Genomic DNA, 6,000 nt, shown 5'->3' with positions numbered 1-6,000 from the left:
GTCAGAGCCACTGGCAATGAATAACTACCATCGGATATCTATCAGGGCCATCGTGTGTGAGTCAGTGCCATAGCAGATGTATCAGGTCCATTGGGGTTATGTGATGGCAATTGGTGGTGTGGCAGGGACATGGGCATGTGTCAGTGCTATCGGAGGATTGCAGTGCCATTGGGATGTCTTAGGGGACTTTGGGGTGCATGTGGTTCATCGGGGGCCTGTCAGGCCAATTGGGGTGAGTAAGGACTATATGTGGAGTGTCAGTAAGTCCATCGTTGGTTTGTCAGTGCCATTGGTGTAGTGTCAATGCCTTTGGGTGTGTGAGAGCCATTGTGTGAGTGTAAGGACTATTGCGAATGTGTCCCGGCAATTGAACGTGTGTCAGTGGGATCACGTATTTCCACGCCCATCGAGAGATTTTCTGGGCCATCGGGGGACTTCATGTACATCGCGGTTGTGTCAAGGCAATTGCGGTATGTCAAGGTAGTCGTGGATGTGTCGGGGCCATTGTTGAACGTCAGGTCCACTGGGATGATTTCAGGGATATTTTTCTAGTGCCGACGCCATTGCGCGTCCATCGGCCTCATAGGAGGAGTGTCATGGACATCGGAGAGGTGCGTCATGGCCATCGGGTCTGCGCCAAGGCCAACAGAGTTGCATCTGAATCATCATCGCGCATGCGTAGACGAGATCGGATGAGGTTCAAGTTATTTATGGGAGGTGCAGGGTCATTCGTGGAGTGACTGGACCATTGGGGGTGTGCCAGGGTAATTAAGGTACTGCCTGGGCCATTGCGGGCGTACATGATCTTTTGAGTTTGTCATAGTCATTAGGAGTGTTTCAGAGCTTTTATGGTGTATCAGAGACTTTGGGAAGTGTCAGGGCCTTGGCGTATGTTTCTGTGTCATCATGCATATATGTGGGCCATCGTGGGTGAGTCAGGGTAGTTGATGGAGTGTCAGGACCAGTGGGTGTTTGTCTGGGCCATCAGGAGTAGATCAGGGCAACTGACGGTGGTTAGGCGCAATTTTGGATGCGTCGGCATCATTTGGGGTGTATCAGAGCTATCGGGGGTGTATCAGAGAAATAGGGGATTGTCAGAATCCTTTATGTGGTTTGTGTGTTACTGGAGTTATTGGCTTTGAGAGAGTTTCAGGGCCATCGGGGGATTGTGAGGGTCATTGGGTATGTGTCATTGATATTGACGGAGTTTCAAGGACATTGGGTGTGTATCAGTGTCATCGACGGCATTCAGCGACATGGAGAGTATCGGGGCCATCTGGAGAGTGGCAGCCTCATGGTATGTGTCAGGACGGTTGAGGGAATATCAAGGCAAACTGGATTGTCAGGTAAATGTGAGTGTCAGGACACCGGAGTATATAAGAAAGATCTGAGCAGTGTCACGTCTATCTGAGGACTCTCGGGATGATCGGGGGCCTGTCAAGGATATTGAGGATGTGCTATGGCCATTGGGGTTTGTTTCCGGGTCAATGAGGGATTCTTCATGCATCAGGGTTTTGTCAGTGACATTGGGAATGAGACAGTGGCATTGGGTTAGTATTGGAGTCATTGAGTTATGTCGGGATCATTGGGTGTGTGTAATCTCCATTGAGGGTGTGGCAGGGCTATGAGAGGAGTGTCAGGTATATCAGCGGAATGACAGGGCCACTGGAATTATTCCGTGGACTTTTGTTTGTGTCAGGTTCATCGAGGTAAGATCAGTGTCATAGGGGGTGTGTCAGGCCCATAGAGGGAGTGGCTGGACCACTGGGGTAATGTGATGACTATTGTAAGTGTATTAGGGCCATTGTGTGAGGGTCAGGGACTGCGGGTGAGTGTCAGCGCTATTGGGTAAGTGTTTGCGCCATGGGAGTGTCTCATAGATATTGCGGGAGTGTAAGGCCAATTACATGAGAGTTAGGCCTTGCTGAAAAGTCACGCCTATTGTGGGAGTGTCGGCCACTGTAAAATTGTCAGGGTTTAGCAAGGGTGAAACTGCTGCCACAGTATTGTCAGGAACAGCCGGGAGTGTTGAGGACATTGGAAAGCGTCGGGTCTATTGTGGGAGAGTTAGCAACTTCGGGATTGGGCTAGGGTCATTGGGGGCGTGTTGACTCCATTGGGATTGTGCCGCCTCAATTGGGAGGATGACATGGACATTAGTGGTGTGTCATGATTATTGGAGGTGTGTCAGCGACATTGGGGGAATGGTCAGAAAAATCCGCATAATATCAGAGCCACTGGCAATGAATAAGTAACATCGGTAGTGTGTCAGGACCATCGTAGATGCGACAGACCATCGGATATGTGACAGTGTCATCGTGTGTGAGTCAGTGCCATAACAGATGTGTCAGGGCCATTGGGGGTAAGTGATGGCAATTGGTAATGTATCATGCACTTTGCAGGTTTTACAGTGCCATGGGGATGTGTCAGTGCTATCGGGGTCTTGCAATGCCATTGTGATTTCTTAGGGGACTTTGGGTTGAGTGTGGTTCATCGGTGGCCTGTCAGGGCAAATAGGGCGAGTAGGGCGATATGTGGGGTGTCAGTAAGACCATCGTTGGTTTTTCAGTGCAATTGGTGTAGCGTCAATGCCTTTGGGTGTGTGAGAGCAATTGGGTGAATGTTAGGACTATTGCGAGTGTATCTCGGCCATTGAACGTGTGTCAGTGTCGTCACGTGTTTCCACGCCCATCGATCGTTTTTCTGGGCCATCATGGTCTTCATCTACATCGCGGTTGCGTCAAGGCAATTGCGGTGTGTCAAGGCAGTCCTGGATGTGTCGGGGCCATTGTTGTACGTTAGGTCCACTGGGATGATATCAGGGATATTGTAGGAGTGCCGACGACATTGCGCGGCCATCGGCCTCATAGGAGGAGTGTCATGGCCATCGGAGAGGTGTGTCAGGGCCATCGGGTCTGCGCCAGGGCCAACGGGGTTGCATCTGGATCATCGTCGCGGATGGGTAGAAGAGATCGGATGAGGTTCAGGTTATTCATGGGAGGTGCAGGGTCATTCTTGGAGTGACTGGTGCATTGGGGGTGTGCCAGGGTAATTAAGGTACCGCCTGGGCCATTGCGGAAGTGCATGACCTTTTGAGTTTGTCATAGTAATTAGGGGTGTTTCAGTGCTTTTGTGGGTTATCAGAGATTTAGGGAAATGTCAGGGCCTTTGCGTTTGTTTGTGTCATCATGCATATATATGGGCCATCGTGGGTGAGTCAGGGTAGTTGATGGAGTGTCAGGACAAGTGGGTGTATGTCTGGGCCATCAGGAGTAGATCAGGGCAATTGACGGTGGTTAGGCCCAATTTTGGATGCGTCGGCATCATTTGGGGTGTATCAGTGCTATCGGGGGCGTATTAGAGAGATAGGGGATTGTCAGAATCCTTATGTGGTTTGGGTGTTACTGGAGTTATTGGTGTCAATGGGGGAGTGTCAGGACATTGGAGGAGTGTTTTGTACTTTGAGAGCGTTTCAGAGCCAACGGTTGATTTTCAGTGCCATTCTGTATGTGTCATGGGCATTGACGGAGTTTCAAGGACATTGGGTGTGTGACTGTGTCATCGATGGCATTCAGGGACATGGAGGGTATCAGTGCCATCTGGAGAATGGCAGCCTCATGGGATGTGTCAGGTCGGTTGAGGGAATATCAAGGCATATTGGATTTCAGGTAAATGAGAGTTTCAAAACATATGAGAATATAAGAATGTTCGGAGAAGTGTCAGGTCTATCGGAGGACTCTCAGGATGATCAGCGGCCTGTCAAGGATATTGAGGATGTGCTATGGTCATTGGGGTTTGTTTCTGGGTCAATGAAGGATTGTTCATGCATTAGTGTTTTGTCAGTGACATTGGGAATGAAACAGTGTAATTGGGTTAATATCAGAGTCATTGAGTTAAGTTGGGATCATTGGGTGAGTATCTCCTCCATTGTGTGTATGGCAGGGCTATGAGTGGAGTGTCAGGTATATCAGCGGAATGACAGGGCCATTGGAATTATTGCGTGCACTTTGGGTTGTGTCAGGTTCATCGGGGTAAGATCAGTGTCATAGGGTGTGTGTCAGGCCATAGAGGGAGTGGCCGGACCACTGAGGTAATGTGAGGACTATTGTAATTGTATTAGGGCCATTGTGCGAGGGTCAGGGACTGCGCGTGAGTGTCAGCGCTATTGGGTAAGAGTTTGCGCCAGTGGGAGTGTCTCAGAGATATTGCGGGAGAGTAAGGCCAATTGCATGAGAGTCAGGACATTGCTGAAAGGTCACGCCTATTGTGGGATTGTCAGGGCCACTTTAAATTGTCAGCATTTTGCAAGGGTGCAACTGCTTCCGGGGTATTGTCAGGAAGAGTCGGGAGTGTTGAGGACATTGGAACGCGTCGGATCAATTGTGGGAGATTAAGCAACATCGAGATAGATTTAGGGTCATCGGGGGCGTGTCGACTCCATTGTGATTTTGCCGCCTCAATTGGGAGGACGACATGGACATTAGTGGTGTGTCATGATTATTGGAGGTGTGTCAGCGACATTGGGGGATGGGTCAGAAAAAATTTGCATGATGTCAGGGCCAATGGCAATGAATAAGTACCATCGGATATCTGTCAGGGCCATCGTGTGTGAGTCAGTGCCATAACAGATGTATCAGGGCCATTGGGGGTATGTGATGACAATTGGTGGTGTGTCAGGGACTTTGGGGGATTTACAGTGCCATGGGGATGTGTCAGTGCAGTCGCGGGCTTGCAGTGCCATTGGGATTTCTTAGGGGACATTGTGGTGCATGTGGTTCATCGGGGGCCTGTCAGGGAAATTGCGGTGTGTAAGGACCATATGTGGAGTGTCAGTAAGGCCATCGTTGGTTTGTCAGTACCATTGGTGTAGTGTCAATGCCTTTGGGTGTGTGAGAGCCATTGGGTGAGTGTTAGGACTATTGCGAGTGTGTCTCGGCCATTGGACGTGTGTTAGTGCCATCACGTGTTTCCACGCCGATAGAGGGAATTTGTGGGCCATCGGGGGACTTCGTGTACATTGCGGTTGTGTTAAGGCAATTTCGGTGTGTCAGAGCAGTCGTGGATGTGTCGGGGCCATTGTTGTTCGTCAGGTCCACTGGGATGATATCAGGGATATTGTAGGAGGGCCGACGCCATTGCGCGTCCATCGGCCTCATAGGAGGAGAGTCATGGCAATCGAGAGGTGTGTCAGGGCCTTCGGGTCTGCGCCAGGGCCAACGGGGGTTGCATCTGGATCATCATCGCAGATGCGTAGACGAGATCGGATGAGGTTCAATGTATTCATGGGAGGTGCAGGGTCATTCGTGGAGTGACTGGTCCATTGGGGGTGAGCCAGGTTAATTAGAGTACCTCTTGGGCCATTGCGGGCGTGCACGACCTTTTGAGTTTGTCATAGTCATTCTGGGTGTTTCAGAGCTTTTGTGGTGTATCAGAGATTTCGGGAAGTGTCGCTTCCTTGGCATGTGTTTCTGTGTCATCGTGCATATATATGGGCCTTCGTGGGTGATTCAGGGTAGGTGATGGAGTGTCAGGGCCAGTGGGGTTGTGTCTGGGCAATCAGATCAGGGCAACTGACGGTGGTTAGGAGCAATTGTGGATGCGTCGGCATCATCGGGGGTGTATCAGGGCCATCGGGGGTGTATCAGAGAGATAGGGGATTGTCAGAATCATTTATGTGGTTTGTGTGTTACTGGAGTTATTGATGTTAATGGGGGAGTGTCAGGGGATTGGGGGAGTGTTCTGTACTTTGAGAGAGTTTCAGGGCCATCGGGGGATTGTCAGGGCCATTGGGCATGTGCCACTGCCATTGGCTGAATATCAGGGCCATTGGGCCATGTCGGGGTCATTGGATGAATGCTAGCGCGATTCCAATCGTGATGGGGCCGTCAGGGGGTGTGATTGGCATGGGGGTTGTCAGGGTCATTGACAGTGATTTATGGCTATTGGGAGAGTATCAATGCCATTGTGCCATGTCGGGGTTATTGGGTTAGTGTCTGTTCC

Source organism: Narcine bancroftii, assembly GCF_036971445.1.
Source record: "Narcine bancroftii isolate sNarBan1 chromosome 12 unlocalized genomic scaffold, sNarBan1.hap1 SUPER_12_unloc_2, whole genome shotgun sequence".
Taxonomy (NCBI): Eukaryota; Metazoa; Chordata; class Chondrichthyes; order Torpediniformes; family Narcinidae; genus Narcine; species Narcine bancroftii.
This window is presented reverse-complemented; position numbering follows the sequence as displayed.